Below are 13,613 nucleotides of genomic sequence, written 5' to 3'. Positions count from 1 at the left end.
CAAAGGTTACCTTCGGGACAGCAGCGGGTAGTTATTGTTATTATTGTATAGCTTTTAATTGTCCAGTTTATGCCAGAATTGTTTTACAACAATGCCATGAGGTAAGTACTATTATTATTCCCCTTTGTACGGGAGGAAACCGAGGCTCAGAGAGGTTAACTTGCCCAACCTGGAGGCTCGCTTCAAATGCCGAGGTTTGTTTGGTTCCGGTCAAGTTCACAGGCACTCCATTAAACTGGGTGGGTTCCGACTCTACAGTTGATGAATCTGCCCTCAGGAAGGCTCCACCCCCTGAGCTGACAACAGGCCTGTTGCTCTCTCAGCGACTCTTCCCATTTGTCGTGACCATCCCACACCCTTCCGCTCATAGGTCTGAACCCTACTCGCCCCACCCCTGGGTTTTGCCAGGCTCACTGACAGGCCTGCTCTCAGCTGCCGCCTCCTGGCCCAACCCAAGACCCGTCCCAGTGGTAACTACCCTGAAAGGCACGTGCTCCCTTATTTGGGGGCCCCAAGCCGCGCTCGCCCAGCTGGCCCACCACACAGCAGGTCCGGGAGGAAGAGCAATGCAGGTGACTACCTTACACTTGACCTTGGCAAAGACTTCCCTGACCCGGACGCTGATATCTGTTTCAGAAGTTGTAGATGTCCACAACCCGCTCTCTGTATTGATAAGTGTACTGATAAGTGATCATTGATAAATGTCAAGGTGACAAAACGACCAGGGTGAAGTGCATTTGTTCTCAGCGGATGTTGAAAACACTGGAAAATTCAAACTCCTTGGTGGTACATTTTGACAGTGAAAAACCAAAGGGAACACCAAGGACACTTGTTTTGTGCTTAGATGCCATGCTGAGAATTACTGAGGGAATCACTGAGGGAAAGCACACTGAGAAAACGCGTGGAGAATTGCCCTCACCCGGTCTCTCATCCTCAGTACGACGGACCATGCTGCGGTGACCACAATGCAGGAATTTTGACCAGGATGCACTGGGTCCTGCCTCGGAAGCGCTCTCGGAATTTCTCCCTTTGTAGTCAAGATGAAGTCCTCAACCACAGTTAGCCTTCTTGACAAGGTCAGGGCGTTCAACAGTATCCAAGACAGCCAACATGGCCCAAAAGCGATTTTCGTTTAAAAGGATCTCTAAAGAACACTGGAGCGGGAGTCAGGGGATCTCGCTTGTGATTCCAAGCATCGCGACTCATTAGAAGGGAAGTTTTCATACAAATGAGAGAAGAATTAGGAGGATGACAGTAGTGGGTCTAACTAAAAAAGCCATAGGGCTTTCTGAAATTTTACCACCAAGAAGCCGAGATTCTACCGCTGGTACTGAGACGAACAAGAATAGATGTTAGGGGACGGTTATATTACGTAAGCGTGTCTTAGTGTGATGTAAAATAATAATGCTAGGCAACATTCATGGAACACTTTTCCCATATGGCAGGCTATTATTATAACCTCATATTGAGCCCATGAGGCAGGTTCTCTTAGTTTAGAAAAGGGAAGGAATCCGCTCGGGGCCTCATAACTACAAAGAGGCAGAACTGGAAAATGAACCCTTTGTGTACAGAGTGTAGGGTGTCTGTGTGTCTGTGTGTCTGACTCTAAAGCCTGTGCTGGTAGCTTCTATCACTACCTCTCCACTTTACTATATGGTTGTGAGTTGGGGCGCCTGGCTGGCTCAGCCGGTGAAGCGTCCGACTTCAGCTCAGGCCAGGATCTCATGGTTTGTGAGTTCGAGCCCCGCGTCGGGCTCTGGGCTGACAGCTTGGAGCCTGGAGCCTCCTTCGGATTCTGTGTCTCCCTCTCTCTCCCTGCCCCTCCCCCACTCGTGCTGTCTCTACCTCTCATAAATAAATAAACTTAAAGAAAAAATATATACATATGGTTAGGAGTTATTGTTATTTATAATAAAATTATTTAAAAATGGGTAACGTGCATATGGTACACCCGACAAAGGTAAAAAAAAAAAAAAAGTGAGAAGTAAGTCTAATATAAATAGTCTCCTTCATACTCCTATCCCCCAGCCACCTAAAAACCCACTCAGGACACAACCACTGTTGACAGTTGCTTTTCAAATTAAGAAAAATTATTTTGGGGGTGCCTGGATGGCTTAGCCGGTTAAGCGGCCGACTCTTGATTTTAGCTCAGTTCATGATCTCGTGGTGCGTGAGTTGGAGCCCCATATCAGGCTCTGCACTGATGGCGTGGAGCCTGCTGGGATTCTTTCTCTCTCCCTCTCTCTCTGCCCCTACCCTACTCGCACTCTCTCTTTCTCCCAAAAATAAATAAACATAAAAAAATATTTTTACAAAACTATGGTTTGACACTGTACCATTTCACAGTCCATGTAAACCTGAGCCATGTTATTATGGATTTCTACTCAAATTTTAAAATTTATCTATGTAAAACATTCTTCAAAACTGATCCCATCAAGGGGCCCCTGGGTAGCTCAGTCGGTTAAGTGCCCGACTCCAGCTCAGGTCACGATCTTGGGTTTGTGAGTTTGAGCCCCACATCGGGCTCTGTGCTGACAGCTCAGAGCCTGGAGCCTGCTTGGGATTCTGTGTCTCCCTCGCTGTCTGCCCCTCCCCCACTTGCACTTGCTCTCTCTCTCTTTCTCTCTCTCAAAAATAGACATTAAAAAATCGATCCCATCAAAAACATGATGAAAACAGCTTGCAGCACATTGCGAATGCTAATGCTTTTCAGACATTAATTGTTCAATTTGGCTCATCAAGCTTAGCAATATGGTATATTCTAATTCGTTTACGTTTTCTATTTCAATGACGTAACTTCTTTTTACAATAAGATGGAACATCTGTCTGATGAAAAATGGGCCATTATTATTCATCTTAAGCCACGAAGCATCGTTCAACAGCTCTGAACTAATGGTCGTTACATCAAATAGGTTTTACTTTAATCATTATTTCTAATACATGTGAAATTAATACACAGTGTTTGTCATTACTGAGCACTAGAATATAATTCTAGAAGAAGTAATTAATGTCCATCAGAAGTTTTTTTGAAATATGATTATCAAATGCTCACCTAATGAATCATTTGCACATCTGAAATTATAACGTAAACATTAAGCATTCCTGCAATAGGACGCATGAGGCTTAATAATGGAAAAAAAGAACGAGAGGGATTTCAAAATATTAAGTTGTATACACTGTCCACTTCTCTGCCAGCTCAGAACTTCTTCTGAGGAGAATTCATTTTGAAAAGAACAGTGAAACAGCTTCGGAGGAAGGCCCTTCTGGGGACTTTTCCAGGAAGTGAAATGTTCATTTCTGTTATTTCTTTCCTTTACGTAAAAGGAAGGAAAGTAGTCTCGAAGAGCTGAATCTCTCCGTAAAGAGAAACAAAATCGTCGTTAATTGTCAAATTCAGTCTCTACATAGAGAAATGCCATCCATTTCCAAATGTTGCTTGTAAACTCTCAGCAAAGGGGCGAAGAATAATGCGCTGTATTTCCCCCCGCAGTGTTATATTGCACGTTCACCTTAAGGAGCATATGCTGCTCTTTTGAAATATGCAGACCCCCCTCTCATTGTACAGGGCCTCCGTGAAAAGATTGAGGGCTCTACAGAATTAACATATGAATGGGCTGACATACCTCCCAAGAAGCCCCTGCACGAGGGGGCACAAAAGGAGGAGAGCCTTTCATTCATTTTGTAGTTAATGAAGAGTTAGAGGACCCTTTCTGACCGATTTTCTTGGGGACTCGGAATTTGAAGTTAAAATGTTGCGTGTAGAAAATACCCACTTAAACTGGGAGGCGCTACTCTTTCCTCCTTTATTAACCAACCTAGCACACTGAGAAAGGCAAATGTGTAAAATCCGGAAAGAGTGATTGCTGGTGTCCATTTTAATCATCGAAAGCCGATGAAGTTGGTCGTCACTGTTGTCGCCAGTGTGGCTGTTTAGTCTCTCTGGCGACAACGCTTTACCTGAAAGAGGTGGCCCTTCCGCAAGGGGGTAGGCTCAGTGTTCTAGATGTGAGGACACGGCCAGGGGGCTGTTAATACCATGTTTCTGGGGAACAGAACGCTGGAAGTACGACTGAAACCAGTGCTCAGTCCGAAGGAGTAAGGCTAGATTGGGCGGGATTACTCTTAGCAAAGGTCTAAGCAGAGCTCAAGAGCCATTTGCTAAGGAGATTAGAGTGCCCGCTGCTCTGGTCAGCTCCATAGATCTTTCCTACTTAGAAGCAAGAGTTCAGCGTCACTTCTTCCGGGTGCTGCCTCCCGCGACCTCCACGTATGGGCCGGGGGTCCTCTGTGCTCCCACGACACCCTGTACTTCTTGCGATATTACACAACAATCCTGGCATTATTACATGGAAACGCTTCCACGTCGATCATCCTCATTATGTTGCGGAAGCTCTTTGAGTGTCACAACCACGGCCATGCTGTTCTTTGTCACGTCCAGCCTATAGCGCAATGCCGAGCACACAAGTGATGCTCGGTAAGGATCTGCAGACTAATAAAAAGCTTGGTTCTAGGTGGAAACGAAGTTCGGGCCATAGCCATGGTTAGGGAGCTGGGGCCCAGGAAACCTGTCAAACTGTTTCATGGGACAAGTGTGTTGACGAGTCCCTGTCCATGAGGCAGTCAATCCGCTGGACTAGATCACCACCATTTTGGCTCAGGAGTAATGCTTTCTGCTGCAACTGCACTGGTCGCCAGGGCGTCATTATAACCAGAGGGAAGGAAATGAGATGGGAAGGCGGGAGGGTGCAGAATCAAGAACAAGTGGGAGCTAGGATGAGAACCAACCTGGGCTCTGCGTGAGGTGGGACGGGGCAGAAATGGAAGATTCGATGAGACCAAACCAGTGGACACAGGAGGCTAAAACTTTACGATAAGGGTCGACAAACAACGTCCGGCAGGCCATATCTAATCCTCAGTCTATTTTTGCACACCCTGGAATTTAAGAATGGTTTTTGTGATTACGTGGTTGGGAGAAGAAAAAGGAGGAGGAGGCAGAGGAGGAAGAGAAGAAAAAGCAGCAGCAGCAGCTGAGGCCGTATGTAGCCCACAAAGCCTAAAATATTTGCCATCCGGTCCGTTACGGAAAAAGTTTGCCGATCACTGATTTAGGTGAATAAAATCAAGAAAGCAAAAGCAAATCTATCCTCAAGCACAGACATGCTCATATACACACAGGCATGTCCACGTGCGTGCACACAACACACACACACACACACACACGCACACACACTCACACACTGTAATAATGGAATACCATTTTGTTGTAATTTGAAGATACCAAAGGCATCTTCATGGCCTGTGAAGTTTGTGAACATGGAAATGAACCATCTGTGTTCTTCGGTAACGAAACTAACCATAAATATAATATTTTGCATGGTACTATTTCCATTTATTTTTTGAAGCCCAATTTTTGTCTACTCCAACCTCTCAAAGATGGGTGTCTCATCCAGCCTCTGCTGTAATCACTCTGTTTGCCCTTGGACCTTTACCTAATGATGAGAATTTTGCACCTCCGGGGAAGAGACTGCATAATGTGAATATATTTGAAAGATAATAACTTTGATTTGATCTCATTCAGTAATGTTCTTTGAAACACAGTCATAGAATGTTTCAGAGGGGGAAGATCTCGAAGACACCAACTCATCCAAAACCCCTTGTTTTACCGAGAGGAAAACAGATTCAGTAATTCATGTGAGGTTTAAAATAAAGTAAGGGCAGACAGAGGCCCAGAAATCCTGGTTCCAAGCTCTCTCACCGCTGCTTCCACATAGTATCCCGTCCCTGAACTCCTGGAGGGGAGGGCAGCAGGGCCCGCTGCCTGACACACAGTTAGTATTCCAAAATGTGAGCTGAATAAATCAATGGATGTTAATTGCGGCTAACGTTTACTTTGCACTTACCATAGCCAGGGGCTATGCCGAGCACTTTGACGTGCATTATCTCATCTGACTCTCAGAACAACCCCAGGAGTAGGGTTTCTTCTTCAACTCTCCCTGTTTTACAAACGGGAAAAGTGAGGCACAGAAGGGTGAAGGGACTTGCCCAGAGTCACACAGCTAGGAAGTTGTGGAATTAGGTTTGGAATCCAGGTCTTTCCGACTCCAGAGCCGGGGTTTCCCATCACCGCCCTAAATGTGTGGTAAGGACCAATGAAAACATCAATTCTGAAATTCTGCTGAAATGCTAAGCCTGTGCACTTACTCATCAGAATACAATTCCCTACCATGCCTTTACTCAGCAAATGAAGCCCAGTGAACAGGACCCTCGGCTTGTTTTTCCTGGCTTTGCCCCGACTCCCTGTGTGGCCCTACACAATCGGCTAATCTCTCAAGCTCCCTAGTTCCCCAAATCCATTACATAGTCCTGCTCTTTGTGACACCCCAGGGTGTCTCCAATTATCTCAGAGGGGTTTCACGAAATTCTCAAAACAAATTTTAAACGAGATCCTTTTTTTTTTTTAAGAACATATGCTTTACAAAACCTTTAGGAGGAGAGAAGAGATTTTCTTCTGACAACACAAAACATGAAAATGTGGCTGTAGTTTTTAATATTCCCAGAATTTGAGCTGAATGTTAAGGGATACAGCTCCATCTGCTGGACATGAAAACACTAATATTAATAGTAAATACTGACAACAGGCTTATTCATCGTCTGTAACATCTTTTTAAGTAACGAAAACATACATGGCTCGTGTAAAAATTCTGTGACACAGAACACTTGCCACGCATAATATAAGTATAATCTCGCCTCTCTGAAATACCTACCACATTAACAGCTTTTCCTTCTGTTTCTATGCATCTATATCTCTTTTCACACAGATGAGAACATATATGTACAGTGATATATAATCTTTATAGTTCTAAACATTCTATAACAAGCAGTTTCCGTGTCATTTAATGGGTCACCATAGGCACAACTTTTAACAGCTCTGTAACGCTCTGTGTTAAGATTATACAATAGTGTATTTACCCACATGGCCATTGTTGGACATTTAGGTTGATTGACAATTTGGTTATTATAAATGAGCATCTCTTTGCATAAATTTGGTCCAGACCTCGGCTTACTTCCGGGGGAGTGATTGCTAGTAACAGTGGAGAACTATATTTTAGTTCCTGAAACATATTGCCAAATTGCTTTCCAAAAGGACGGCATCAGTTTCCCCTCCCATTAGCAGCGTATGAATGGCCTTCTTATGGCACCCTCCCTAACAGAGTATTGTCTTTTCTCATCTTTGCTAATTAATAGGTGAAAATTGGTCTCTTGTTGTTCCATTAGCATTTTTGATTACTAGTGCAGGTGAACATTTATTCATATGTTTATTAGCCACTCACATTTCCTCTTTTGTGACTTGTTCATTAATGTCATTTTCCCATTGAGAGCCTTTGTATTTTCTTATTATTTGGTATGTGCTCTTTAGATATTAAAGACATTATTTTTCTCTCATATTTATGACAAATATTTTTCCAAGCTCGTTCTTTTATTATACTTGACATGAAGCTTTTCATTTAAAAAATTTTTTTAATATTTTATGTATTTTTGATAGAGAGAGACAGAGCACAAGTGGGGGAGGGGCAGAGAGAGAAGGAGACACAGAATCTGAAGCAGGCTCCAGGCTCCGAGCTGTCAGCACAGAGCCCGACGCGGGGCTCAAACTCACAAACCGCGAGATCATGACCTGAGCTGAAGTCGGACGTTTCACCGACTGAGCCACCCAGGTGCCCCAGAAGCTTTTCACTTTAGATTGTCAGATATTTTAGGAGTTTCTTTCATGATTTTGCTACAATCGCATGTGCTCTCGAAAGAAATGTGATAAAGATTCACATTTTTATGGTTTTGACTTTTGATCCACGTTTTTATGGTTTCCAGTTTGTTATTCACCTGGAATTAATTTTGATGTGAAATATGAGATATGAAAATGTATTTTTAAATCTCACATTTATTGAATTGTTCTTCCCTACTTTACTGAGTTGTTAAATTATCACCAGCATCTATTTCATACAGCATTATCCTAATGCTCTACAGAGAGTCACAGAGGTTCAAATTTGGCAGTAAACATTGGAATGGTTTGCTTTTGGCTGACAAAGATCCTGGAGTGTCGAGAGACTGAAGGGAGTCACTTAAGAGTTTTGAGCAGATAGGGGCACCTGGGTGGCTCGGTCAGTTAAAAACCGGATTTTGGCTCAGGTCACAATGTCACAACTCGTCAGTTCGAGCCCCGCGTCAGGCTCTGTGCCGACAGCTCAGAACCTGGAGCCTGTTTTGGATTCTGTGTCTCCCTCTCTCTCTGCCCCTCCCCCGCTCATGCTCACGCGCTCTCTCTCTCTCTCTCTCTCTCTCTCTCTCAAAAACACTTCTAAAAGAGAGTTTTGAGGGGTGCCTGGGTGACTCAGTGGGTTGAGCGCCCAACTTTGGCTCAGGTCGTGATCTCACAGTTCGTGGGTTCGAGCCCCACGTCGGGCTCTGTGCTGACAGCCCGGAGCCTGAAGCCTGCTTTGGATTCCGTGTCTCCCTCTCTCTCTGCCCCTTCCCCACTCATGCTGTCTCTCTCTGTCTCAAAAATAAATTTTAAATTTTCTTTTTAAATTAAGGAAAAGAGCTTTGAGCAGATCATTGCCATGATCATGCCCATGTTCTTCAAACAAGGTGAGTAAGACAAACTGCAGAGTTCATGTAGGCAGAGGCTTTGGAGGCAGCTATGCCAGAGAGTTGACAGTTGTCTGAACGATTTAGCTTCTCTCCTGAGTCTTAATAGCCATCCTCCTCCCTGCCTTTTTAAAGAAATAATCTATTTAATAATTTTGGCTTATTCCAGACACTGTATTAAGCACTTTACATATATTATCTCATTAGCTCTCCTCAAACCTCAGTTAGGAAGATATTATCACCCCCTTTTCACAGATAAAGAAATTGAGGTCTAGAGATGTCATGTAAATTGTACAAGACCCTTGGGGGGGGGGGGTGGGGATATTGTACAAGACCCCACAGCTACTGAGTTGGAGGAGGCAGAACTCAAACCTGAGGACTGGGGGGTAACTGAATGAATGATAAACACCTAAAACAGTACCTGGCTTGGTAAATGGCAACTTCTCATCCCCTCGTCCATCATCAGGCCCTTATGAAGTTGAAATTCTATACAAAAATATGCTGGTGTCACATGAACAAATAATTCCAGCAATTATAGGAGGCTTATTCAAACTTAATTGGGAAAGGGGCGCCTGGGTGGCCCAGTCTGTCGAGCGTCCGACTTCGGCTCAGGTCATGATCTCGCAGTCTGTGAGTTCGAGCCCGGCATCGGGCTCTGTGCTGACAGCTCAGAGCCCAGAGCCTGCTTCGGATTCTGTGTCTCCCTCTCTCTCTGCCCCTTCCCCGCTCACGCTCTGTTTCTGTCTCTCAAAAATAAACATTAAAAATAACTAATGAAAAGTTTTTAAAAACTTGATTGGGAACTACTATGCACCTCCAACATTCATGTAAAGTGAGCTCCAGCATGGCAGTCAGGAAGCCTGGCTTCTAGTCCATCTTCTAGTCTAGGTAGTTTTGTGACCGTGGGCAAGTCACCTGACACAAAGTTTCCTTGTCTACATAACAACAACAAAAAACAATTATAGCACTCATGGAGTCTTCTGTATAAAATAAAAGCAAATTTGAAATGGTTGGGAAAGTTCAAAATTCTACATGACTTTATAGGTTTCCCAATTAAGCTATCAAAATCCTTGGGCCATGAAAATGCCTATGGAAACCAGTTGTAACAAACAACGAATATGGCCTCTGTTTCAATTTGCTTTGTTTTTATTGTTCATTATGTCAATTTTCAAACACACACAACACTAGAATAGTAGAATGGACCCCCCTGATCAGTTACCCGACTTTAATGAACATCAACTCTGCCTTGCTTTTTTTGATATAGCCTCCCAATATTTTATTCTTCTGTGGATTTTAAAGCCAAATCTAAGGCGTATGATCATGGTCCATTTTTATGATGACAAAAAGAATGAGGGAATCTTATTTGATGTTCTCAAATCCTGAGGAAAAAGTTTATTTTTAAATCTGGCCAAGTCGAGGCTGGGGTTGACTTCACTTGGTCTTTCTGCTTTTAAAACGTCTCTGAAAATGAATCTCCGATCTAAATGCGTAACACATCACTTCCTCAATCCAGGCCAAGGGCTAGTGAATTGCAATCATCTATGGAAGACAAGCAAGTGGGGGGTTCCAGCTACTCTATGCAGAGGGCAGCACACTCATTTCTATAATCACAGTATTCATAACATCAAATGTTTAGCTGCTTTAGTATATTAAACCAGTCAGCCTTGAGGGTAATTCTGCCCAGAGATTCAACTATTCTTGACAAAGTGAGTGAAGGCAAGAAGACTAATTAAAATGAGCTCCTTCAAGAAATGTTTTAAAAAGAAATAAAGACAAGCTGCCTTGCCCGCTCAATAAAGAAGGCAGCAACCAATTTCTCCATAAACCTGAGTACTTGCGGGGCATCTGGGGGGTTCAGTAGGTTAAGCATCCAACTTCAGCTCAGGTCATGATCTCGCAGTTCACGAGTTCGAGGCCCGCGACGGGCTCCGTGCTGACAGCTCGGAGCCTGGAGCCTGCTTCGGATTCTGTGTCTCCCTCTCTCTCTGACCCTCCCCCGTTCATGCTCTGTCTCTCTCAGTCTCAAAAATAAATAAAACATTAAAAAAAAAAAAAAACCTGAGTACTTGCAACGTTTCCCATGTGTCCAGTTTACAAAGCTCAGCGCCACTCACGACCCACAGCCGAATGACATACGTGGGGCTGGCATTCAGGAACCCATTTGTACAAGTGAGGAAGTGAGGCCTCCAGCGGTCACCTAGGTAGAGGTGACAAAGCTAGAGACCAGATCCCAGGTCTCTTGTTTCTCATGTCAGGTCTGGTTCTCTGTGCAAACAAGTGTACCAAAAAACAACGAATTTCTTCACCTCCTATTTCCAATCTCCCGGGGATTTAACAAAGCACCTGTACTTTGTAGCAGCTTAGGAAGTATTTCTTGCCTACGTGACAAATAATGGGGAAGAAAGAATAAATACAGGCAGAAAGAAAAAGGAGAAATTAGATAAACAAAGGAGAAGAAATAATATTAATAACCTCAGCAAATAAAGCGGGGCGCCTGGGTGGCTCAGTCAGTGAAGCATCCGACTCCGGCTCAGGTCACGATCTTGCGGTTCGTGGGTTCGAGCCCCGCATCGGGCTCTGTGCTGACAGCTCGGAGCCTGGAGCCTGCTTCGGATTCTGGGTCTCCCTCTCTCTCCACCCCTCCCCTGCTTGTGCTCTGTCTCTCTCTAAAATAAACGTTTAAAAAACTTTAAAAAAGCAGCTTAGCAAATAAAGCATAATCTAGGAAAAAAACGGAAACGTGGAGAAAAACCTGTTAAACCACAATGAAGAGTCAGATGTCAGAAACAAAAGATTTAAATGCCACATACGAAGGAGCTGACAGCGGTGGATATGACAAGCCCAACTACTACCATTTCAATTGACTAGGCTGTGCGGTAAGCCTATTAACCCTCTGAGGTAGGGAAGTAATATTATTGTCCCCATTTAACGGGTGAAGAAAGTGGGGCTCAGAGAGGTTAAGCCAGCCCAACTCAATTTTCATTTTTTATACTTTCTACACTTTGCAAATTTCCTACAACGAGCACGTCTTACCTTTATTTTTTAATCCCGTAGCATTCATCATGTATAGAAATAATTTTGTCATTACATCATTAAGTACAGTTAATTACTATTTCTATTCATCATTTGTATGTCACCTCAATTAGACTGTTAAGAGCCTGTGTCTAAGGGAGTGTCATGTTTTAATGCATATTATAGCTGCTCGATGAATACTTCTGAAATGAATGGACAATGCAGAGGAAAACGTGGGAGTGTGGAGGAAAACAAGCACCACAAAAAAAAGGGGGATGGGGTTTAGAGAGGTGATGAAAGAGAGAGATGAGGAAGGGAAAAACAGGCACAGAAACATAATGATCAGGAACAGGTGATGGACGTGGGACACAGGTAGAAAGATGAACGCATAACATAAAGCAGGGCACGTGGGAAACGAAGCTTGCCTCACAGAACCCCGTTTTCGTGAAACCGTAAACTAAAATTAACGCGAAAATGCACTGACAAAGAGAAGCCAGTTACAGGCGAGAAAGGAGATTTTTAAGATACGGTACTTAAAAAAAAATTTAAATAGAAAAATTGTTGCAAAGTACCTTACGAGAGGGAGAAGTACTAAAATTGCTTTTCTGGCAAAGCCTGTCCCTCCATCCAACAATTATCCTAAGATACTTGAGACCTCATCTCCATAAATTCAATAGGCAATTGGGGCCACTTTCTCTTTTTGAGGCCAGATGCAGAAACAGAAATTACAGTCATTTCCTATATTGCAGAAATTAGCTGGCCAGTTGAAAGCCACCTGCACGCATAATTCACCTCATCAGAGGTTGGCATCTAGAAGGCTCAAGGCCCTGTCCTCTCTGCCACGTACTTCACCCACGCAGAAACTCAGCTCACATAACCAGCGGTGAAGTTTTGGTTTGCAGTCTGCCCCTGTTCCCAGGGGGTGATCCCCTTGCGGTTCCTGACCTCTCGGGAATTAAAGAACAATTTGTTCTCATTGTAATACATACACATAGTTAAAACAATCCTGAGGCACGGCTGATAGCAACCAGCTCCACCATTCCACATCATCCTCGCAAGAAGCAACACTGATCCACGGTCCTAAGTGTCTCTTCTGGCTTATATATGATCTAAATGGTATGCCTAAACAGCTATGTATTTAACAACTGTAGATGCTATCTGTTGACTTTCTTCTACAATAGTTAAGAATTTAGCTTTTTTTTTTTTTTTGATGTTTATTTCGAAAGAGAGAAAGAGTGCAAGTGGGATGGGGCAGAGAGAGAGAGAGAGAGAGAGAGAGAGAGAGAATCCCAAGTAGGCTCCGAGTTGTTAGCGCGGAGCCCAATGCAGGGTTCGAACTCACGAACCATGAGATCGTGACCTGAGCCGAGATCAAGAGTCGGAAGCTTTACCAACTGAGACACCCGGGCGCCCCAAGAATGGAGATTTCTTATACTTTCCCCACACAACACCACATCCTTCACTTCCCTCAATCTATCACAATTCTTGTTTAAATGACTAGCCAAGTTTCTATGACTATGTAATTACTGGTCACTGCTAAGCAAAGTAGTATTTTTTAAATTTATTCTAAGGGGGGAGGAGCAGAAAGAAAGGGAGAGAGAATCCCAAGCAGGCTCTGTTCTGTCAGCACAGAGCCAGACTTGGGGCTCAAACTCATGAACCTGAGCCAAAATCAAGAGTCAGATGCTCAACCAACTGAGCCACCCAGGCGCCCCAGCAAAGTAGTATATTATTGTTAGTCTTTTAATTCTTTTCCCAAAGTTAATAACCACTTCAGTATCTCATTGTTTGAGATTTCTGCATTTCTAATGCTATGTTTATCCAAGTGTTCTAACAGTTCTTGAAAATACCTACCAATAATTTTTCCAAACAGTCCAACCCATCTAAAATCTGCTGGTTCCCTATTCCCCGTGAAGATTGCCCTCTCACAGCTTTCTGTTCTCTGGCTACAAACTAGG

The sequence above is a fragment of the Lynx rufus genome, unplaced genomic scaffold, assembly GCF_022079265.1.
Source record: "Lynx rufus isolate CCGP_SWC_20201006 ecotype Redwood Valley unplaced genomic scaffold, mLynRuf1.p SCAF_19, whole genome shotgun sequence".
In the NCBI taxonomy this organism is placed as follows: domain Eukaryota; kingdom Metazoa; phylum Chordata; class Mammalia; order Carnivora; family Felidae; genus Lynx; species Lynx rufus.
This window is presented reverse-complemented; position numbering follows the sequence as displayed.